Here is a 26,098-nt window from a genome sequence, read left to right on the forward strand (position 1 = left end):
TAGTTGGTGTACAGATATTCCGTCCTATGGTAACAATGTGGGGACACGAAGGATATCCAGCCACCCCCCCAGAAAACCATGCAAAGTCCGAAAAAACCACACCGACACTACGAGACAAAAGCACAATGAGAAGAGGAAAAATATCAGTGTTCTTTACCATCTACATTAGAAGCTTTCGCTAATCCTTAGAGAGTGTAAGTCTCAGTAGAGATTGACTGCGTTGGGCACTGACTACATGATGCGGACGTCACTTGTTGGCTGCTTCACAAAACCGATTTAAGTGAGCTTCTATTGGGTGACTATAATTAAAATGCAGCTACTCATACAGGTCTAGTGTGGGCTGTAATTATCGTTGTTGTTGTTGTTGTTGTGGTCTTCAGTCCTGATACTGGTTTGATGAAGCTCTCCATGCTACCCTATCCTGTGAAAGCTTCTTCATCTCCCAGTACCTACTGCAACCTACATCCTTTTGAATCTGCTTAGTGTATTCATCTCTTGGTCTCCCTCTACGATTTTTACCCTCCACGCTGCCCTCCAATACTAAATTGGTGATCCCTTGATGTCTCAGAACATGTCCTACCAACCGATCCCTTCTTCTTGTCAAGTTGTGCCACAAACTTCTCTTCTCCCCAATCCTATTCAATACCTCCTCATTACTTACGTGATCTACCCACCTAATCTTCAACATTCTTCTGTAGCACCACATTTCAAAAGCTTCTATTCTCTTCTTGTCCAAACTATTTATCGTCCATGTTTCACTTCCATACATGGTTACACTCCATACAAATACTTTCAGAAACGACTTCCTGACACTTAAATCTATACTCGATGTTAACAAATTTCTCTTCTTCAGAAGCGCTTTCCTTGTCACTGCCAGTCTACATTTTATATCCTCTCTACTTCGACCATCATCAGTTATTTTGCTCCCCAGATAGCAAAACTCCTTTACCAATTCAAGTGTCTCATTTCCTAATCTAATTCCCTCAGAATCACCCGATTTAATTCGACTACATTCCATTATCCTCGTTTTGCTTTTGTTGATGTTCATCTTATATCCTCCTTTTAAGACACTATCAATTCCGTTCAACTGCTCATCCAAGACCTTTGCTGTCTCTGACAGAATTACAATGTCATCGGCGAATCTCAAACTTTTTATTTCCTCTCCGTGGATTTTAATACCTACTCCGAATTTTTTTTTTGTTTCCTTTACTGCTTGTTCAGTATACAGATTGATTGTATGACTGCGAAACTTTGCGAATATTCTAATTCGTTAATACGAAACCGATTTACCGTGGAAAAAACTAGTTCCAATTTTGGGCACCAGGTGTAAATCTGATGCTGTAAATACAAGAAACATGCTTAGAAATGTTTCCATACATAATGGATTAAGAATGGGCGTGTGGACAGAAAAGATGAAACAAGTGAGAAAGGCATAATTTTGATTTTATTATTAACAAACACTTACACACTTGTTCAATATGAGTAAAGGAGATGTCTACTAGATGCTGTAAAGAGCGGTATTTGCAACTGATGGCCAAAATTGGAAGTAATTGTTTTCCAGCGTAAATCGGTTCCGCATTAACGCATCAGCACATGTACAAAGTGCGGCTGTCGTACCACAATTACAGCCGACACTGTACCTCCGCGAGCAAAATGAAAATGGCTCTGAGCGCTATGGGACTTAACATCTTAGGTCATCACTCACCTAGAACTTAGAACTACTTAAACCTAACTAACCTAAGGACATCACACACACCCATGCCCGAGGCAGGATTCGAGCCTGCGACCGTAACAGTCTCGCGGTTCCGGACTGAAGCGGGCCACCGCGGCCGGCTCCGCGAGCAGCTGCACTTTAATTATAACCACCCAATATTTAAAGACTCGGCCCCTTCAGTGAAACAACGGGAACTATTGTTAGCGTGAACGGACTTTCCTACAGAAGACCTGGGTCGCTTTTACAAGTACGTTCTGCGGGAACTCTTCGTATCATATAGACTGACATTATCAGACTAAATACCACGGGATCACCTCGTTGCCTTCATGGGGCTCTGCTTCCCACCAAGAAACGTTTTAGTGATTTATATTTCGTGTCACCATAGTTGTGACTGGTATGATGTGGTCCGCAGAGAGTTGTTCTCCTGCGTCTTCGTCTTCATTTCAGAATAATACTTACATCCAACGTCTTCTGTTATTTGTTGTACGTGTTTCAATCGCTGTCTTATCCTACAGTTTTTACATTCTAAAGATCCTACTTGTACCTGTCCCTCAGAATAGCCACCTGCCTTAACACGCCATTTCTAGGACTCACCCAAGCGTGCCGGACGCGGATCTAATACTCACGGCGGGCTAACGACGAGACCTGTTGTGCCAGCCAGCAAAGATGTTCTATTTAGGTGGTTTTCCACATCCGACTACGTGAAAACCTGGCTGGTACCCATGTCCTGCATGAGTTATGTGATTCGCAAACATTTCGAAATTTTTTTCACACTTTCATATGGATAACACTAGACACAACAGTTTACAATTAACATGCCAAATTCTGATTAACATGCCGACGCCATGAAGATGCGGTAATAATATAAGGAAAAAGAAGAGAAATGATCTGTCTAGCACCAAGGAAGTTATTTCTTATTTATTAATACATGTGTTATCATCGTATCCCTTCTTATTGTTACGGTTTACACACATCCTTTCCATCGCCGAATCCGTGGAGACTCTCCTGTCACTTCACCTAATTTTGTTCTTTTACATTATTATCACAGTCCATGATTCACTTTCATAAGTATTGTGACCAAAGCGTGCATTCTCAGAAATTTCTTCCTCTAGTTAAGGCCGATATTCGAAACTAGTGGATTTCTTTTAGCGAAGTATACTGTTTTTATCCATCCTAGTCTGCTCCTTATATCCACCTTGCCTGGTCCACCGAGCGTAATTTTCCTTCCAAGATAGCAAAATTACAATATTTTGTTTGTTTTCTTGGTACCCAAATCTGATGTTAAGTTCATCTCTGATGTCAAATATTCTACGCCCATTACCTTCGTCTTTCTCTGGTTTATTCCCAATCTATGTAGTGTGCTCATTAGCCTGCTCATTCCATTCAACAAGTGTTGTAATTATTCTTCACTTAGGATAACAATGTCGCTTACGAATCTTATCATGATATCCTTTCATGATACCCTTTCACACTGAATTTAATTGCGCTCCTGAATATTTTATTTGCTTCGTTGTTCCTTCGATACACACGTTGAACGCTAGGGGAGAAGGATTTCCTCCTTTTCGCACATCCTTCTTAATGAGAGTACTTCTTCCTTGATTTTCCATTCTTGTTGTTAGCCATTGGTCCGTGAACGTGCTGTATATTATCCATATTTCCCTATAGCGTATACCTGGTTTTCTGATATTTTCAAGCATCTTGCAGTATTTTACGTAACTGAACGCTTTTTTCAGACCGGTAAAACCAGCTAAACTGGTGGACTTTATGCACATCAGAACTACCTTTATCAGAACTACCTTTATGGTTGCTTAACCCGTCCTAAACGTTGATTGATTGTCATTTAACAGATTCACACTTTCTTCTCCATTCTTCCGTACATTTATCTGATCTTTGCTGTCTTCAGGATTGCGTGGACGATATTCTTCCGGAAATCAGATGGTGTACCTCCGGTCTCATTAATTCTACAATTCAACTTGACTAGTCGTTTGGTTGTTACTGGTCCCAATGATTCCAGAAATTCCGAAGAACTGTTACCTATACCTTCTGGCTTATTTGGCCGTAAGTCTTCCAAAGCTTAGTTAAGTTTTACTGCACTACTGTATGTTCCAAATTCACTGCTACTTCATCCTGTAGCATGTCATCAGACAGTTCCTTCCTCTCATAGTTGCCACTTCATCCTGTAGCTCGTCATCAGACAGTTCCTTCCACTCATAGTTGCCTTCAATGTGCACTTTCCGCCTCAGCACTTAACCGTGAATTTCCTCGTGCATTGTTAATGATGACACCCCTGCTTTTAATCTGACTGAAGGTTGTTTTCACTTTTCTACATACTGAATCTCTTGTTCCAACCACCTTTTCCTTTTCGATTCAGCACATACACATCCATCTACTTTCGACAGCATTTTCATCAGTCGTCAGGTACCAAAATCAACAGCCTAGTGGTTCAACGTGATTTCGAGCTTGCAGCCGGTCGTCGTAAACTTCATTGCACGATATTTCGGCTGGACAACCGCCAGCCATATTCAGGTGAGTCGAACGAGGACTTCCTCGTTCGGCTCACCTGAAGATGGCTGGCAGTTGTCTAGCCGAAATACCGTGCAATGAAATTTACGGCGACCGGCTGCAAGCCCGAAATCTTTTTGAACAGTTGATTCGCCGGGAAATTTTCAAATTTTACAGCCTAGTGGTATTGAGCACTCTATCTGTCCTATTTAATACCATAATCTGAGGACTGATTCATCTGATGTTGGTTTACATTGCAGTGAAACTCGTAACAAGTTAAAGTGTCCGAAGATGTGTAATTAACCCTCCTAGTTTGCACACTGACGCATACCTTGCCACATCTACATCCTTGGTTGTGTACAGTAAATAAAACTGCTAAAATAGACCGGACCACATGGTTTTTCCAACAGTAAAATGTTTAAGATAGGGCGTAGACTCGATTAGTATAATAGTCAGCAGTCAAATAGCCCTTCGAAGCGTACGTGTGCTATACATTTGTATAAATTCAACAGCTTCATAATATATAGCGCTCAGCCAGAACATATGACCACCGTCCAACTGTCGACATAAATCCGTCCAGGCGATACGAGCGTAACCTGGCGAGGAATGTCTGCTTGTCAGACATGCACAGTGCCTGAGGTGTCAGTGATCGTGCTACCCGTGTGTATCATCGGGAAGACGTGCAGTCTGTCTGTTTGACTGAGGGCAGACTGTGATGGCCCGGAGGCTCGGCACGAGCATTTCGGAAACTGCACGACTTGTTGGGTGGGAGGGCGACGGTTCAAACCCGCGTCCGGCCATCCAGATTTCCTCAAATCGCTCCAGGCACGGCCGATTTCCTTCCCCAATCTTGACACAATCTGAACTTGCGCTCCGTCTCTAATGACCTCGATGTAAAAGAGACGTTAAACTCAATCTTCCATCCTTCTTCAACCTGGGCAATGTCTCATTCTAGGAATGTTTTGGAGAGGCAGCAGTGGGGTTGTGGAATGGGGGGCTATGGGTTCGTTTTCAGGTCATAACTGATACAGATAGAGGGAAATATGACGTCACAACGATATATCACGAACATCCTGCGTTCTCGTATGTTACTTCTCGGGCGACAGTATCGTGACACCATTTTTTAACAGAACGAAGCTCTAGACATAATAGGAGTCTCTATGAAATGTCTGCGTCATATTGAGATACTTTCGTTGCCAGCAAGACGCCTGATAGAATATGTGTGGTGCCATTTCGGGCGTCTACTGTGTCCCAGTGCCAGTATGCAGGTCATCAAAGACCAGTAACAACAGTGTGCCTGTGGAGAGGATAGAATGGCTTTACGACACCAACGAAATAAGTTAATGGATCCATGCCACAGTGGTGCTACTTCATACTGATAAGTGGGCCCACTCAAAGAGTTTCTTTGTAAATTTTGTAATCACTGAAATAACATCACATGCCTCCCTTTATCCGTCAAGTTTCATTTCGTTTCCTCCTCCCCTCCTGATTGATTCACACTTTTTGACAGGCAGTGAATTATCACCATAGTTAAAAAAATTTCGACATTGCATCGTTTTGGAAAAATTATGTGATGCCTGATACGATCCAAATTTACTGACATTGTAATATAGAACGTAGCTGTTTCAGTGGCGGCACTTCCTAGATTAAAATGGTGAATAATGTGTCATTTTGCCCAGGCATCATTCTGAACACGGCTACAGTATCATACAATGTAGACTTTCACAGCAAATATTGTCTTCACTTAAAACTTCCGGGCTGATAGGGCGTGGTCTACGTATAAAACTCTCCACTGCCGTTTCGTCTCCGACTGCGAGAGACATCCTCCGAGTTCACCGCTTATACATCGACTACGCCCTATCAGCCCGGAAGTTTTAAGTGAAGACGGCTGTGATATGTTGATTTTTGCATCTGGTGACGTGAAAATTGAGTGTGACAAATGCTTTCTTGTCATCTGTCTTCTGACTGGTTTGATATGGCCCGCCACGAATCCCTTTCCTGTGCCAACCTTTTCATTTCAAACTAGCTCTTGCAATCAACGTCCTCAATTATTTGCCAGATGTATTCAAATCTATCTATTCCTCTATAGATTTTACCTTCTATAACTCGCTCTAGTACCGTGGAAGTCATTCCCTGATGTCTTAACAGATGTCCTATCATCCTGTTCCTTCTTCTTGTCAGTGTTTTCCATATATTCCTTTGCTCTCCAATTCTGCGCAGTACCTCCTCATTCCTTACCTTATCAGGCTACCTAATTTTCAACATTCGTCTGTAGCACCACATCTCAAATGCTTAAGTTCCCTTCTGTTCCTGTTTTCCCACAGTCCATGTTCCATTAACATACAATGCTGTGCTCCAAACGTACATTCTCAGCAACTGCTTCCTCAAACTAAGGTCTATGTTGGATACTTCCAGATTTCGCTTAGCCAGGAACGCCCTTTTTGCCAGTGCTAATCTGCTTTTGAAGTCCTCCTTGCTCCGTCCATCATGGGTTATTTTGCTGACTAGATATCAAAATTTCTCTAACTACGTCGTGACCATGAATACTGATGTTAAGATTCTCGTTGTTCTCATTTCTGCTACTTTTCATTACTTTTTCTTTTTTCTTTTTCGATTTATTCCCAGCCCGTATTCTGTACTCATTAGACTGTTCATTTCATTCAGCAGATCGTGTAACTCTTCTTCAATTTCACTTCTACTGTTTGTAGAAAGTGAAGCACTCAGAAGCAATGGACTGCAACATGCCATACTAAGAGGACATGTAGAGCAGCGGAACCATAGAAAGTGACTTAAATGGCAGAGAGGTGCCATGAACGTAGGCCCAACAGCGTCCTCTTTCGTGTGACCAGACAGGTATGTTTTACGCAACACCCGGTGGGTGCGGAGCCGTCATACGAAGTAGAAACATGTAACCAGGGGTCTCTATTCCTCGCTAATAACACAGGGTGGATATGTCGGTATGCAGGAGGCACAGTAATTGGTCTATGGGAACGGGTCTGCCGTTCCACGACATTGCGGCTCATACATGGTGCGGTGCTTAGACATTGAGGCGTATGTGGAACCAATGGAGAGAAGAGAGCCGTACACGGCACCGACTAGGTACTGGACGACACAATGTGACCCAGTGCGAGGTGACCGCCATCTTGTCTGATTGGCCGTAACTGACTGAACAGGTTCGTCTGCAGTGTTGGCGCGACGTTGAAGCACTGCAACGGGTGTGAACATGTTTGCATCAACGGTTCGACGCCGTCTTCTGCGAGCTGTATTGGTGGCACGCATGCCATTGCGTTGGCTTCCACTGAACAGAATTCACCAACGCCGCAGACTGCAATGGGCACGAGAACACCGACACTGGCGTGCCGGGTGGCAAAATGTGTTTCCGGACGAATCCCGCTTCAACTTGTCCTGCAGCGATGGCCGCATATGCGTTCGACGCCGCCTGGTAAACGCAATCGGGAAGACTGTATTGATGAGCCACATAATGGACAAACGCGAAGTGTGATGGTTTGAGACCCCATTGCCTGTAACATACGATCTCACTTCCTACGTTTTCAGGGCAAACTGAACAGCCGAAGGCGCTGCCCCTCCTGTAGGCTGCTCCACATGCCACATTTCAGCTGGACAACGCCCGGCCACAAGTGGCGATCAATGTGCAAGGAAGGCTTCTTCGAAGGACGACGGGCACCAATGCTTCCCAGGCCTGTCCGTTGCCTGACATGTCACCCATCAAACATGACGTTTGGGGTATGGTCTGTCGGCAACTTGTTCATTCAGGTCCTTCTTCAGCCACAGTTGCCTTATGGACGCGCCTACCAACCGTGTGGCAGAGTATTCCCCAGATACATATTTAGGCGCTCTTTTATTCCATAACACGACGTCTAGCAGCTCTGATTGCAGCACTTGGTAGCGCAACTGCGTACTGAATTTCCCTAGTCTCAATTCATTTACAAGTCCTGCAACGCTAATCATTTGTGTAGTATCGTACCCCTAATCGGAGGAACAAATTTCATTGTGATCACAGCTCTCCGTCTTGGTGTTTCACTTTTTCCCAAATATTATGTATTAAAGAAGCTTCCTGTCAGTTGGTATGGTGGTAATTCGTGACTAAAAGGAGTCTGACCGATCGAAATTAGTTATTTGTGATTAAACACGACGTATGTTTGAAGAGTAACAGAAAAAGTTTTATTTGGACATTATTTTATTTACTCGTGTACGCTAATGTTGTCACCCTCAAAATAGACCCCCGTATATATTATACACCTGTGCCAGCGTCTTCCCGAATCCGCGAAAGACTGCTGGAACTCGCTCTTTGGCATAGCTTTTAGATCTCTCAGCGATGTGTCTTCAGTTTCATGTTTGCCTGTAAAACAACGGACCTTCAAAATTTTCTTTAGTTTCGGGTAAAGAAAAAAGTGATGTGTGGCTTTGTCTGGGAGAATATGGAGCCGGCGCTTAATTACAGTGCCGCGCGGGATTAGCCGAGCGGTCTGGGCGCTGCAGTCATGGACTCTGCGGCTGGTCCCGGCGGAGGTTCGAGTCCTCCCTCGGGCATGGGTGTGTGTGTTTCTCCTCAGGATAATTTAGGTTAAGTAGTGTGTAAGCTTAGTGACTGATGGCCTTAGCAGTTAAGTCCCATAAGATTTCACACACATTTGAACACATAATTACAGTAATTATAGTACTGTATTTGGCAAAAAAATCACTAAAAAGCAACGAAGTAGTGCAAAAGCCATGAACTGTTCCCCACAAATCCGGCCGTCTGTTTGGAATTGCTTCACGCAGACGGTGCTTAACTTTTAGAACTATTCCTTATTGATCGTTCGACTTTGTGGCAAGGACACGTGGTATACTATTAAAATCGAAAAACGCAATGAACACGAGCTTCACATTTGGCCGCACTTCCCGGATTTCTTCGTGTTTGGTGATCCAGAATGCTAACGCTATGGTGATTGAGCCTTATTTTTGACGTAATATCCGTAAACTCATATTTCATCACTTGCTATGACACTTTATAACAGTTACGCATCGTTGTTGACTCCATCTAGTGACTTCTGTATTCGCAGCTGGTTTTCTTGAAACGCAGAAATTTTGGAACAGTTTTTGCTGTCACATTGTTTGTGTCCCAAACATGCCAAAAAATTTCATTTCATTTGATATGGCAACATCCTCGGAGACTTCGCTGACTGTGATTCGCCGATTGTACATAGTACTTTCCTTCACTTTTTTCACGATTTCATGGGCTGCCGATGTGCTGGTGCCTCGTCATCATCAACCTCATCGTTGCGTTCGCGTAAAGCCGTACGCCATTCGAAATCCTTGTTTTGCTCGTAACAGACTCATCAAAAGCAACGTTTAAGATTTATAAATGTCTGAAGCACCTTATTCTGTTTTTATAACAAAATTTATTTCATTTTGTCTGGTCTGCTTTTACACAAAATAAATAATCGCCGGTACTGAAAAAACACACGAAACGTTTTTGGTTCAAATGGCTCTAAGCACTAAGCGACTTAACTTCCGAGGTCATCAGCCGCCTAGAACCTAGAACTAATTAGACCTAACTAACTTAAGGACATCACACACATCCATGCCCGAGGCAGGATTCGAACCTGCGACCGTAGCGGTCGCTCGGTTCCAGACTGTAGCGCCTAGAACCGCACGGCCACTCCTGCCGGGAAACGTTTTTGACAGCTCACAAAAAATAAATAACGTACGCTGCTAAGACTGTACAGATCGGTCATCTGTACCAACACATTAATGAAAAAATCGTGCCGATCGGACGAATACAAGAAATTGCAAAATTTCCGTTGCTTTTTGGAAACAAATGTTTGATTTGTCCTGTAATGCCACTTTCATTTTCTGTGATGGCTAGCCGTTTCGGTACTACGTAGCATCATAAGGATATCCTACGATGGAAAAGCCACAGTACATAGTTAAAACGTGTCTTCAAAAACATGGACAAAACATATTTCTATACATTAGCTAATGTATGGTACAAATTGCAACATTAAAACAGTGGCGCAGCGTGACTACGTGACGATCTCTGGCCGCGTTTCCAATAACCTGTTTATCCCACCAGCATCCATGTGTACAACGTAGCTGTCGGCGGCGTCGCATCGCGCTTCCTTCACACCGTGTTCCAACTCACCAGTCCGCCACGGCCGTGATGACAGCTCCTCGTATGCAACGTGATATCACGAGAGGGTGCATCGATGCGCCACAACTTTGGAACGTGCGCGGAAAAACAAAAGAGGAAACCACGCTTACATGTATCCGCTTCATCGCTACTCGTGTACACAGTGGAAATAATATTTGCTTTATCTGTAGTTCCTATTGTACAAGAATAGCGGGTCCATTTCTGTGTACATTCAGTTTATTCACTATGATCTGTTAAATAAGGGAACGTTATCAGTTAGCTTTTAAGAAACCAAATCAGTATTTATTTGTACAAATAACGTATACAGAGAAATTTGACCTAGCCCTATATTAATTGAACACAAGAATACAAAATAATTTTTACAATAACTCTAAACGCCATGATCTAACGTATTCTCCGTTGAAATAAGTGTTGTTATTGTGCTACGGGAATAAATGAAACGTAAAAGAGAAACCATGGGTACTATACAAGGATCAATTTAGCTAACAACCTGCACACATGCATCTACAGGGTGTCCCAAAAAGAATGACCCGATTTTAAATAGAATTATTTTTTAGGAAGAAGGGCTTAACACCAACAAATTACGTACTAAATTACTCAGAAAAGACCTAAGTTTATAAAAATCGATCATAAATGTTCAATATGTCCTCCACTGGCTGCACAGACGAGATCTAACTGATAGGCGAATTCATCCCAAACTGAGCGTATGGTGTCTTCTGTCACTGTAGCTACAGGAGCTGATACTATGGTTTTTAGTTCATCAATGTCACGAGGTAAGAGAGGAACGTAAACACATTGTTTAACATATCCCCACAGGAAAAAATCACATGTTGTTAAGTCAGGGGACCTAGGAGGCCAAGAGCGTGAAGTCTTGTCTCGCGATCCTGTACGCCCTATCCAACGTTGAGGGCCGGCCGCGGTGGTCTAGCGGTTCTAGGCGCTCAGTCCGGAGCCGCGCGACTGCTACGGTCGCACGTTCGAATCCTGCCTCGGGCATGGATGTGTGTGATGTCCTTCGGTTAGTTAGGTTTGTTCTAAGTTCTAGGGGACTGATGACCACAGATGTTAAGTCCCATAGTGCTCAGAGCCATTTGAGCCAACGTTGAGGCACGTTGGCATTGAGAAATCGCGCACGTTGTTGTGCCAGTGAGGTGGGGCTCAATCTTGCTGATAGATGAAATTGTCAGAGTCAAATTGTGGGAATAACCAGTTCCGTAGCATTGCAAGATATCATTGTCCTGTTATGGTTTCTTCCTCAAAAAAGTAGCATCCATAAACCTTGGTTTACGAGACAGCACAAAAAACATTCACTTTTGGTGACTCACGTTCGTGTTCAATTGTTTCATGAATATACGTACATTATGACGGTGAACCTTACCGCTAATATGGAAACTTGCCTTATCGCTGAGTATCAACCGTGACATAAAAGTGTCATCTTCCATGGCCTCTAGAAGAGCATTGCTAAAGTCCACTCGCTTCACTTTGTCAGTATCTCGAAGAGCTTGTACCAGTTGTAATCAGTATGGTTTGAGGGGCAAACGACGCCGTTCAAAAATGGTTCAAATGGCTCTAAGCACTATAGGACTTAACATCTGAGGTCATCAGTCCTGTTGTCTTAGAACTACTTAAACCTAACCAACCTAAGGACATCACACATATCCATGCCCGAGGCAGGATTCGAACCTGCGACAGTAGCAACAGCGCGGTTCCGGACTGAAGCGCCGAGAACAGCTCGGCCACTGCGGCCGGCCAAACGACGCAGTAACACACGCCTCACTGTCATGCGCGGTAACGCAAGTTCTCGGCTAGCACGACGCGTTGACTTGCGGGGGCTCCACTCAAATGCTCGTCGGATTTGTTCCACTGTTTGTTTAGGAACGCGTGGCTGGCCAAGACTTTTGCCTTTACAGAGGCACCCTGATTCTTCAAACTGTTTATACCACCTTCGAATGTTCTTTGGTGATGCTGGTTAAGCACGAAATCGAATATGAAACGCCCGCTGAACTGCGATCGCCGGCCTGAGTGGCCAAGCGGTTCTAGGCGCTACAGTCTGGAATCGCGCGACCTCTACGGTCGCAGGTTCGAATCCTGCCTCGGGCATGGATGTGTGTGATGTCCTTAGGTTAGTTAGGTTTAAGTAGTTCTAAGTTCTAGGGAACTGATGACCTCAGAAGTTAAGTCCCATAGTGCTCAGAGCCATTTGAACCATTTTTTTGAACTGCGATCACTGAATGAGTACGACGAAAGTCAGTAACGCAATACAGCGCTCGTAGCGACATCTAGCGGATTTTTTCTGAAACTCTAGGCCATGCCGATCACATCTAGCGCTGTTTCAATTACCTAGTGACATTTGTCTCAATATTATTACAAGTTAAAATCGGGTCATTCCTTTGGGACACCATGTACTTGGCTGGATTCACAAACTGCGCCAATTCTACTAGCATACGATCGGGAGTAACATTACCGCACTACTGAAACAATCGAGAAACAGAAGGAGCATTGTAAACCCCTACCAAAAAACCATGCTCCATTCTATTAGGGGCGACCAAAGTGTTTTCGTTCGAAAGCTACACTACCCTTTGCCTGCATGCCGGTGTTCATATAGCAGCATCGGAGTTGTGGTGGGCTTCATATACGGTACAGCAGTCCATGCATGTAAGCTGCAGCAACGCATTCTAACTTTTTGATCGCCCCTTACAGAACCACGTTTCTTCACAGACGAAGAAACTTCGATACTGGCTGAGAAATTACAGGCGAAAATTGATGAGGATAATACTGGATCAAGATTTACTCAATTCAAGTTAAACATAAAACACTGTGTGGTTCTACATAACACCATGATCTGCATGGAATCCTGTCTGGTGCTACATGCAGTCACAAAGAAAGGTTGACTTAATTATGCAAATCACGTTTTCGAATTATCAGAGATAATAAAGGACACCAATGGGCTCGAAGCACTATGGGACTTAACATCTGAGGTGATCAGTCCCGCAGACTTAGAACTACTTAAACCTAACTAACCTAAGGACATCACACACATCCAAGCCCGAGGCAGGACTTGAACCTGCGACCGTAGCGGTCACGCGTTTCGAGACTAAAGCGCCTAGAACCGCTCGGCCACAGCGGCGGGCTGAACACCATTGGGGGTAAAGATCATTATCAGGATCAGTAAGGGTGGATCAAGTGGATCAACTGCGTACCTAGTACTCGGCACTACCAAATTACTACTTTTTGCTCACGTCTCTTATAGAGGGTGATTCAGCTGCTTTTCTGCAGCCCGCAACGTCTGCTAATAACACGCGCGAGATTTTCGTGTTATCTCGCTCGCTATGCGTAAACTGTTAATCCTACGGAAAAAATGAACCGGACATTTCTTCTACGAAATCTAGTGTAGTTAAATTTTGTACTAGGCAACGGCCTTGCCGCAGTAGTTACGCCGGTTCCCGTGAGATCACCGAAGTTCAGCGCTGTCGGGCGTGGTCGGCACTTGGATGGGTGACCATCCAGGCCGCCATGCGCTGTTGCCATTTTTCGGGGTGCACTCAGCCTCGTGATGCCAATTGAGGAGCTACTCGACTGAATAGTAACGGCTTCGGTCAAGAATACCATCATAATGACCGGGGGAGCGGTGAGCTGACTTCATGCCCCTCCTATCCGCATCCTCGACTGAGGATGACACGGCGGTCGGATGGTAACGGTAGGCCACTCGTGGCCTGAAGACGGAGTGGTTAAATTTTGTACTCGGATACATTTCCAATGGTGATAATGCTTTTCGAGCTTTTGAAGAAAAACTCTTTTGAAGGTAAATTTTTTAAGTTTTTCTTCTGTTCATTTTTTTCTGGAGGACCAATGGTTTGCACATAACGAGCGAAAGAGTGTCAAAATCTCGCACTTGGTTTCTGAAGGCGTTGCAGGTTTCATAGAACCAATATGTATGGAGAGCTAAATCACCCAGTATATTAGAACAGCTTTAGGGAGCTCTGTGGCACCATCCCTTCAAAATGACCATGCAGTGCTTCCAGAATTAATGTGCACTCTACACTGATGTGTGCGTTAATATGGAACCTCCTGCCGGATTAAAACTGTGTGCCGGACTGGAACTCGAAGTGAGTAAGTTTGGAAGGTAGGAGATGAGGTTCTGGCGGAAGTAAAGATGTGAGAACGGGTCGTGATTCCTGCTCGGGTAGCTCAGTTGGCAGTGAACTTGCCTGCGCAAGGTGAAGAACCCGGGTTCGAATCCCAGTCCGGCACACAGTTTTAATCTGCCCACTGTACAATGATTTACGAGACCGCGAGATCCTCTACACAAAAACGGCGTGTGACTGCTGTGCAGACGAGAGGCCGCCGTCGGCACCTGTTGCGGCGACGGCGGCCCGGCTGCGGTCGGCTCCGTTCTGCGCAGGGCAGGGCAGGGTAGGGGACGGGACGCACTCCTCGCTGGCTGCTGGCTGGCCGCATCGATCTCCGCGGCTGTGCGGCGCTGGCTGCACCTGGCCCGGACGACGCCTCCGGAAACGCATCTCGCGGCCGCCTAATTTACTGGCCCGCTCCAATCCCCTTCCCCGGGACCGCCTAAAAGTCTCAAACAGCATACCCCATCAAAATACCCACAGATGTACTGCCGGTCTACAGCGTCCAACGGGCACAATATTTCGGCGATCATACATGTCGCCATCATCAGGTGCCCGCTCCAATCCCCTTCCCCGGGACCGCCTAAAAGTCTCAAACAGCATACCCCATCAAAATATCCACGGGTGTACTGCCGGTCTACAGTGTCCAACGGGCACAATATTTCGGCGATCATACATGTCGCCATCATCAGGTGAACTGACGGACTGAGCTCCTGTGAACGTGCCGGCACGGAGATCCGTACGGATCAGGAGCTCAGTCCGTCAGTTCACCTGATGATGGCGACATGTATGATCGCCGAAATATTGTGCCCGTTGGACACTGTAGACCGGCAGTACACCCGTGGATATTTTGAGTATCAAATACGCCGGGAGAAACTCAAGAATCACAGCATACCCCATCCCTCTTATAGTGACGCCCAAGGGGACTACTAAAACGCAAATAATAATAGCTACAACCAGAATGTGTGACAGGTAATCTTAACACATTTCCAGAGGCGCATGTGATCCCTAACCATAATGTATTAGATTCGAACTACAGGGTGATCCATTGATAATGACCGGGCCAAATATCTCACGAAATAAGTATCAAACGACAAAACTACAAATAACGAAACTCGTCTAGCTTGAAGGGGGAAACCAGATGGCGCTATGGTTGGAGCGCTAGATGGCGCTGCCATAGGTCAAACGGATATCAACTGAGTTTTTTTTAAAAATAGGAACCCCCATTTTTATTACATATTCGTGTAGTACGTAAAGAAATATGAATGTTTTAGTTGGACCACTTTCTTCGATTTGTGATAGATGGCGCTGTAATAGTCACAAACGTATGAGTACGTCGTATCACGTAACATTCCGCCAGTGCGAGCGGTATTTGCTTCGTGATACATTACCCGTGTTAAAATGGACCGTTTACCAATTGCGGAAAAGGTCGATATAGTGTGATGTATGGCTGTTGTGATCAAAATGCCCAACGGGCGTGTGCTATGTATGCTGCTCGGTATCTTGCACGACATCATCCAAGTGTCCGCACCGTTCGCCGGATAGTTACGTTATTTTAGGAAACAGGAAGTGTTCAGCCACATGTGAAACGTCAACCACAGCCTGCAACAAATGATGATGCCCAAGCAGGTGTTTTAGCTGCTATCGCGGCTAATCCGCACATCAGTGGCAGACAAATTGCGCGAGAATCGGGAATCTCAAAAACGTCGGTGTTGAGAATGCTACATCAACATCGATTGCACCCGTACCATATTCCTTTGCAGCAGGAATTGCATGGCGACGACTTTGAACGTCGTATACAGTTCTGCCACTGGGCACAAGAGAAATTACGGGACGATGACAGATTTTTTGCACGCGTTCTATTTAGCGACGAAGCGTCATTGACCAACAGCGGTAACGTAAACCGGCACAATATGCACTATTGGGCAACGGAAAATCCACGATGGCTGCGACAAGTGGAACATCAGCGACCTTGGCGGGTTAATGTATGGTGCGGCACTATGGGAGGAAGAATAATTGGCCCCCATTTTATCGATGGTAGTCTAAATGATGCAATGTATGCTGATTTCCTACGTAATGTTCTACCGATCTTACTGTAAGACAGAATGGGGATGTACTTGCAACATGATGAATGTCCGGCACATAGCTCGCATGCGGCTGAAGCGTTATTGAATAGAATATTTCATGACAGGTGGATTGGCCGTCGAAGCATGGCCCGCGCTTTCAACGGATCTGACGTCCCCAGATTTCTTTCTGTGGGGAACGTTGAAGGATATTTACTATCGTGATCCACCGACAACGCCTGACAACATGCGTCAGCGCATTGCCAATGCATGTGCGAACATTACGGAAGGCAAACTACTCGCTGTTGAGAGGAATGTCGTTACACGTATTGCCAAATGCATTGAGGTTGACGGACATCGTTTTGAGCTTTTATTGCATTAATGTGGTATTTACAGGTAATCGAGCTGTAACAGCATGCGTTCTCAGAAATGATAAGTTCACAAAGGTACATGTATCACATTGGAACAACCGAAATAAAATGTTCAAACGTACCTACGTTCTGTATTTTAATTTAAAAAACCTACCTGTTACCAACTGTTCGTCTAAAATTGTGAGCCATATTTTTGTGACTATTACAGCGCCATCTATCACAAAGCGAAAAAAGTGGTCCAACTAAAACATTCACATTTCTTTACGTGCTACACGAATATGTTATAAAAATGGGGCTTCCTAAAAAAAAAGCAGTTGATATCCGTTTAACCTATGACAGCGCCATCTAGCGGGCCAACTATAGCGCCATCTGGTTCCCCCCTTCAAGCTAGACAAGTTTCGTTCTTTTTAGTTTTTTGGTTTGGCGCTTATTTCGTGAGATATTTGGCCCGGTCACGATCAATGGCCCACCCTGTATAGATTATAACTGATGAAACTGCAGAAAGACTCGAAGTTAAGGAGATGGTACCTGAATTAAATGTAAGAACTAGGAATTCTTTAGAATGATTCACTGAGAAACAAACCCAACAGAGCACGAACAGGTGGCTTTGAGAGATGAAACACTAAAAGCAGTAGAGCATCAAATAAGCGAAACGCCATTGCTCTTCTTCCTTTTCTAGTTCCTAGGCTCTTCTATATACACACCGACACAACTGCCCCGCATTTCACATTTAAGTGCCTGGCAGAGGGTTCATCGTACCACCTTGATGCTATTTTTCTACCATTCCACTCTCGAAAAGCGTGTGAGAAAAATGAGCACTTATGTATTTTTGTGGGACCTCCAATTTATCTTATTTTATTACGATGATCATTTATGCCTATGTAAGTGGGCGTTGCCTGGATATATGGTTACACCAGTCTTCCTTCTCCCCCTCCCCTTTCTCCTCCTTCCCCCTCTCTGTCTACCCTCTCCTGCCCCTCTCTCTGTCCATCCCCTCCTACCTCTGTTCTGTTTTTCTCCCGCTCTTTTCCTTCATCTGTGCCTCGCCCCCGTGTCCATCGCCACCTCTACCATTTCGCTGTTCATCTCTTTCTTCTCTTTATGCGTCTCTATGTCCATTTCCTCCACTTCCCATCCCTTGCACATTTCCTCTCCCCTGTTTCAGCCCATCTCCTCCTCCCCCCTATCTCTGCCTATCCCTCCCTCACCTGTCTCTGCCAATCTCTTCCTCTTTCTTTACTCTGACCATCTCTCCCTCTCCCCTCTACTTCCTCCTCCCTCTTTCACTCTCCATCTCCTCCTCTGTCACATCTGTGTCGATCTCCTCTTTCCAGCTTTCGCTACCCAGCTCTTCCTCCCCCTTTTCTCTCCTCGTTACCGCTCCCCCTCCAACAGCAGGTTGCCGGTTCGTACCCCGACGCGATCCTTTCCAAACAGTAAGTAATACGTGTACCACATTGCGTTGAAATCGGTCCAGTGGTTTAGCAGGAGATGTTGAACATAAATACGCTCATAAATACATCAATTTTCATAATATATATGGATTCAAATGAGAAACTGGAGGCTGAAATTTCGTATAAGCTCATCACCGTGAAGGGAAGCACTTTTGCTTTAATGATTAGCCGGCCGTTGTGGCCGAGCGGTTCTAGGCGCTTCAGTCTGGAACCGCGCGACCGCTACGGTCCCAGGTTCGAATCCTGCCTTGGGCGTGGATCTGGGTGATGTCCTTAGGTTAGTTAGATTTAAGTATTTCTAAGTTCTAGGGGACTGATGACCTCATATGTGCTCAGAGCCATTTTAATGATTTCGCGTATCGTATCCGTGGCACTTCCTCGCCTATTTCGCTATGGTACAAAACGAGGTGACCTTCTTTCAACTTTTCTATGTCCTCCGTCAATCCTACCTGATGCAGATCCCATGCTGTGTTGCACTTTCAGATGTACTCCGACAATTCTGTCTTATGCGGATCCCATACCACGCAACAATAGTCCAAAAGAGGACGGACAGGTGAAGCGTAGGCAATGTCCTCGGTAGACCTGTTGCATTTCCTAAGTATTCTGCCAATTAGGTGCGATATTTGATTTCCTTTCCGCACAACATCATCTATGAGATCGCTCCAAATTAAGTTATTTGTTATTGTGATCCCGAATTATTTAACTAGATTGTCAGACTTTAGATTTGTGTGACCTATCGCGTAATCAAAATTTAGCGGATTCCTTTTAGTATTGATACGAATGACTTCACACTTTTCATTATACAGACTGTTGTTAGGTTCTGCTTTTTGGGTGAGTGTTCATCTCTCTTACGACGTAATGCCTACCGTGAATTTAGGCTTCCTGATCTAAGATCAGTATTTATAGTGTCCGGCCACGTAATTTAGGTCTCCCACGCTGCCTGTGGCCTTCGGCAATGAGATGATGGGCTGAGCTAATCAATGAGAGTAGCGGTTCCCGTGCAATGTGTTCAAATTAACGAAACCTCGATTTTCGCATGTTGTCACTGACTGGAACCAATCCAGCTAGGCCGGCCGCGGTGGTCTCGCGGTTCTGGGCGCACAGTCCGGAACCGTGCGACTGCTACGGTCGCAGGTTCGAATCCTGCCTCGGGCATGGATGTGTGTGATGTCCTTAGGTTAGTTAGGTTTAAGTAGTTCTAAGTTCTAGGGGACTGATGACCACAGCAGTTGAGTCCCATAGTGCTCAGAGCCAGTCAATCCAGCTAATTGTCGAAACATTGTGCGGTACGTCTTTGACTGTAGGCGGGCAGTTATCTCCGTATCACAAAGAATGGCACTGACATCCCTGAATCGCATCCACTTCGCTTTGATTTCAGCACATAAATCCTTATTTTCATTGGTAAGACGTCACTGGCCAGAAGATATCCTTGGGTTACACAGGAGCTATTGAATGTAACTGACGGAAGGGGAAAATATAAAATTGTAGCAAGTTAGGCAGACGAAAGGGAATAAAGGCGTCTAAGGAACATGAGATTTACAGAAAATTAAAAATGCCTCTGCAGAAATGACTAGAGAATAAACACAAGGCTGAAGAAGCGTGCATAAATACGGTGAAGACAGATGCCGTCGATAGGCAAAAATAAAATGGCATGTGGAAAAAAGGGAAGCACCTGCATCAATACTGAGAAAATTTAGGGAAAGCTGAAAGTTAGAGGGAATATGTGGCATGACTACTCAAGCGAAATGAACTTTTAGATAATAATATCGATAGGAAAGACGAAGTATAAGAAGACGAGATGGGAGATATGTTGCTGAGAGAAGACTTTGGTTGAATACAGCAAGACTATACCTAAACGAATTATTGACAGCCTTAGGAGAGCCAGACAAGATAATATAACTGGTGTGCAGAAGACACACTGACGGAAAAAAATCGCAACACCAAGAAGGAGTTGTGTGACATTGGCGGGAGTTGGTTGGCGCGTTTGTACATCTGAAAGATGATATCTATTCCAATTTCGCACCAGTAGCCACTATGCCACTGTGGAGATGCAAATCAAGTTTGGTTTAAATACACGTTGTAACGGTAGTGAATCATAATTACCTTTGAGATTGGACTTGGTGAGTTCATTTTAATTACGAATGCCTTAAAGACGATAAAGACGCCATTACTAACATCTCACCTAAGTTTGAAAGAGGTCATGTAATAGAGCTACAAGAAGCTGGATGTTCCCTGAGCGATACTGTAGAAAGACTTGGCAGGAATGTAACCACTATACGTGATTGCTCGCAGCGATAGTCACAAAAATGTACGGTCCCAAGAAGATCGGGATCCAGATGGCCACGTAGCGTTACCGAGAATGGCGACCATCGTGTTCGGGGTACGGCTGTGGCGCATCGCTCTGCATCTGCAGCAGCAATTTGACCAGCAGTTGGCACCACAGTGACATAGCGAACTGTTACAAATAGGTTAGGTAGAGGACAGATCCAAGCCAGACGCCTAGTTGCGTGCATTCCACAGACCCCAGACCACCGCCATTTGCGACCTCAGTGGCGACAAGCGAGAGCTCATTTGATGGCAGGGTGGAGGTCTGTTGTGTTTTCTGATGAAAGCTGGTTCTACTACGGTGGCAGTGATGGCCGTGTGTTGGTTAGAAGGACGCAACTTGAGGGCCTACAACCAATCTGTCGGCGTGCTAAACACGCTGAACCAACGCCTGAAATTCTGATCTGGTGTGTGATTTCCTATGATAGCAGGAGCACTCTCGTGGTTGTAACGGTTGTCCCACGTATTCTGACAGCAAATTTGTACTTCAGTCTTGTGATTCGATCAGTTGTGCTGCCATTCATGAACAGCATTCCAGGGGGTGTTTTTCAGCAGGATAACGCTCGCCTACACACCGCTTTTGTAATCCAACATGCTCTACGGAGTGTCGACATGTTACCTTGGCCTGGTCTATCATCTTATCTGTCTCCAGTCGAGCACCTATGGGACATCATCGGACAACTCCAGTGTCATCCACAGACAGCATAAACCGCCACTGTACTGACAGGCCAAGTGCAAGAGGCACAGAACTCCAGCCCACAAACTAACATCTGGGTCTGTACGACACAATGCATACACGTTTGTGTGCTTGCATTCAACATTTTGGCAGTTACACCAGTTATTTATGTAAGTTGGTGGAAATACGTAGCAGGACTACAAAAGCGAAATGAACTTTTAGATAATATTATCGCTAAGAAATACGAAGTATATGAAGACGTGGTGGTAGATATGTTACTGAGAGAAGGCTTTCGCAGAGTACAGCAAGACTATAACTAAACAATGCCCAGTTATTGACATCTTAGGGGACAAGCAAAATACCCTCAGATTTCAATAAAAATGTAACAGTCCCTATTGTAAAGAACGCAGATGCTGACAGGTGTGAATATTACAGAAGTTTCAGTTCAATAAATGGTGTTGCAACTTACTGAAACGGATTAATTGCAGAGGAAAGTAAGTAGCGGTAGACCCCGACCTAGGAGAAAATCAGCTTGAATTCCGAAGAAATGGAGGAACACAAATGTTCAAATGTGTGTGAAATCTTATGGGACTTAACTGTTAAGGTCATCAGTACCTAAGCTTACACACTACTCAACGTAAATTATCCTAAGGACAAGCACACACACCCATGCCCGAGGGAGGACTCGAATCTCGGCCGGGACCAGCAGCACAGTCCATGACTCCAGCGCCCAGACCGCTCGGCTAATCCCGCGCGGCTGGAGGAGCACGTGCACCAGTACCGACACAACGACTTTTCTTAGAGGCCAGGTTAAAGAAAGGCAAACCTACGTTTACGGTACGTGTGGATTTATAGAAAGTTGTTGCCAAATGTTGACTGAAACACACTCTCTGAAATTCTGGAGGTAGCAGGAATAAAATTCAAGAAACGGCAGATTATTTTCGAAACCAGACTGCAGCTATATGAAGTAAGAAGGTGATGAGAAGGGATTGGAAAAGTATTGTAACAAGTGTAATTCGTGTACTGAGCATGCTGTAAGGAAAACTAAGGAAAATTCAGAATGTGGAGAAGACAGAGATCGTTGCACTATCGGTTCAAATAAGGACGAAGATTTATAGCGACAAGTCAAAGTTAGCAGGAATTCGATCATCTATAAAAAGATCGACGTATGAGCATGCAACAACTTCCACGATGAAACATTAGAGACACATCTTGCCGGAAACCATAGAAAATCCTAGTCCTACATATATTCACTGACAGAGTCGACGACTTTTGTTCAATCAGTCATCGACCCGTCTGGTGTGGCAATAGAAAAGCTGGTTTTAAAATTTCGCGTTCAAAAAATCAATCTCGCAGGAGGTTCCTAAAGACAAACCATCGTTTGACACACGGGCTTCGGTATGTAGAACCATTGTGCGACTTGCAAAGGGAATGGGGGTGTGGATTTTCCTCCGTCTGTACCAAATCACACCCTTATCATCTTAACAGATACGTGTTCAAACAATGACAGTCAGGATGCTAACAGTGGTGCTAAAAGAATTAAAATAGACGGTGAATCTAAAAAGAGAGCGAATCTTTGGTGCCTGGACATTGTCAGAAGTTTCAAGGAAGGAATGGGAGTAAAAGTAGGCTTACAATTTTAGTAGCACATTGTGCTACACTTCCACTTATTCAAAACTGCCAAAAGAGTAAGCCATGGTTGTCTGTAAATGACCAAAACTTAGTAATATGCACAGTGTGTTCAGAACCTAGTGAACTTCAGATGAAAAGCATGGAGCGTGTGCATGTCGATAACGCGCTTTTAGCTGATGTTTCTGCTAAAAATGCAAAAAAAAACCTAAATGATAAAACTGGAGATCATGCAAAGTGAAACTCACACATGAAATGTTTCGGAATCATACGTAGCAAAGAAAAGCAAAGTTTAGAAAAATGTGTGAGTGAAAGTGAAAAGTTATGGGGAAAGCATCATCAAGAATAAGTGATAACAATCGTTTCGTTGTTCAGACCTGCATATGTAATAGATAAGTAGAAATTATCATCCAGATCATATCTTGCAGTAATCAAACAACAAAAGTGGGTAATATGCTTCATTCTGACAAATCACACTCATAATGAAAAAATCTTGTTCACTTCCTTGTGTAATCGGGTACAAATTTTAGCATCATGATGGACAAAGTACAGCCATTTCCAATAAGCCTTTTTGATAGTATATGTACGTTTATCCTCTGAGGGATTGTTGAATTAGAAAGAGAGTCAGGAGAACGCATTTTCAGCGTACTGTTACCAGCTATTGAGAAGTAAGCAGTAAATATGGTGTAGTAAGAAACCATCTCGTAGGAAAGCCACGGATAGTGCATCAACAATGCTTGCATTGCACGTACACAAAGGCGTCGCCACCCTATTGCGTAAGCACTTATGTAAACATTTAAATGTCGTGCACTGTATGAAACACCAAATGGAACTAGCTGTTCACGCTATTATGAATTATGAAGGAGTGGTCAACCATATACAGGGTTTTTTACATTCATTGTGTACTGCGTTTCCTCGAAGTCCCAAAAATCACAAGAATTGTGCTCGCAGCTATTAAAACTAGGCCGTGTTTTTCTCGTACTATGGGATACTTCCTCATTTAATGCTCTTCGAGCCCTTCTCGAAAGTCAGAGTTCTCTAGTCAATCTTTTTGAAAAACTGAGTCATGATGGTTACCGATCAATTGACGAAACTTCTAAGCTAGAACATCTCCCTAAGTGGTGGTTTATCAAGTAGTTGTGATTTATAAGGCCCTAAAAGTGCTGCAAGCATTATCATCCTTTATGCAAAACAGAAATTGTTCAGTCCTTAATGCGAAATAAGAAACTGAGGTTGTTATAAAAACTCTGAAGCACGGAATACAAATGACGCGCTGCGAATGAGGGTGATAGTAAAAGAGTTGGGGGAAAAGCGCACATTCAGTAGAGTATTAATTAAATAACCTTCTTTCAAATCTGCTTTTTGTTTCAATAATTGAACCTCCACTGCACTGCTTCGATGCAGACAAATTTGCGGAAAGATGGGTCTAGCCTCAGCACCAAAGCACCTTTGACAAACCAACTAACAAGTCCTCCAATCTTCAGGAGCAGTCTCATTCATCTCGTCTGTTCAACTAAACTCTATAAGGGTGTGTGCTTATCGGGCAAACAATATCTTTATGAAATAAAAATATTTAATGGAAGTTAAGTAACCTTCACTTAATCACAAAGAATACCTCTTAGGCACTTCGCAGTTTCAGGAATAATCAATGAAATGCTTTATTTTGAGACGTGAAACAATTAGCTCAAACTAGTATATGAATCACCAGTTGCAGGTAACGGAGTGTTATTGCCATTCGTATCTCTACATAAACTGCATTTCGCGTAACAGTAGCTCGCCTAGAGATACGTGTTTCATTTACAAAACTGAAAAACAAAAATCTTGGTGTGATCTTCTTGTGAAATTTTCAGAAGAAACATCTTCGTCATTTTGCATATCTCGCGGTAAAGTACCCGTGTAGCTTAGATACTTTTTAATCCATAGTCCCGTCGTGACTTCTTTTCTCTGTCGCCTTTTTTATCACTATAAACGCAGCCGATCTGCCGAGAAAAGAAAAGGATCCATAGCAGACGGCTACAGCAATGAAGCAACGTGTGGACACGAGAGTTTACATCCATACGTGCGTTATTTCCAGTAAAGTTTTCTGCATGCGCTTTTGTTCCAGTGCATCTGCGATTGCGCATGATGAAAAAGGCATGGTCTGGACGTACCTTCACTCCTTCATGCTGAAACGGATAAATAGATTTGGACGAAATTTGGGATGAAAATAGGTTATACCCCGAATTAACAAATAGGCTATATACTTTAATGTATGTAATATATACAGGTACACGCACACACACACATATATGAAGGGCTAATTTCAATAGTTGTACAAGTCCATTACCACCACTTTACTATCTATAATGCTTCTGAAATTAATGAGCCAAACAAACAGAAAGAAAGTTTCACCTCTAGTAAGAAACCGTATGCTTGACTATTTCTGGTATCTCAACTGCAGATTTTTCAGCGCTCATTTAACTTTAGGACTCTGTATCTCAATATGAACAAAAATGGGCTTGTACCACTACTGAAATAAGCCCTTCATATATATGTTAGTGGAAACGTTGAAATCACACATCTCAAAAAGGTATTGACTGATTTACTTCAAATTTTTACACAGTATTGTAATGAACATTCGGATGGACGTAGGCTATATATTTTTGTAATACGTATTAGGAAGAGATCACAGAGAGAGGTGGCGGAGATGATGTACAGAGAGAGAAAGAGAGAGAGAGAGAGAGAGAGAGAGAGAGAAAGAGAAAGAGAGAGAAAGGGACGAGTATATTTGTATAATGTAGCATTGCAAGAGATTGTTGCGTTCTGCCAATTCGACTAATATGGGGTGCCCAGGAAACCTACTTTCTCGGGTCGCTAGACAACATTTGAAGCAAATCGTATTAATGAGATTTTATTACAGTAAGATAATTGACAATACTTAACATGGTGAAACATAGAAGTGTCGCAAGCAATGGGTGACAGGCAAATAAGAAGTCTCTTCAGCACATACAATTCCAGTACAGTGAAACAATGGATTCCTAAGTCACTGTTGTGGCGTTCGTAGAACGGCTCGTCTGCAACTGGGCCACAGCCAGGCGGCA

Source organism: Schistocerca serialis, chromosome 2, assembly GCF_023864345.2.
Source record: "Schistocerca serialis cubense isolate TAMUIC-IGC-003099 chromosome 2, iqSchSeri2.2, whole genome shotgun sequence".
Lineage (NCBI taxonomy): Eukaryota > Metazoa > Arthropoda > Insecta > Orthoptera > Acrididae > Schistocerca > Schistocerca serialis.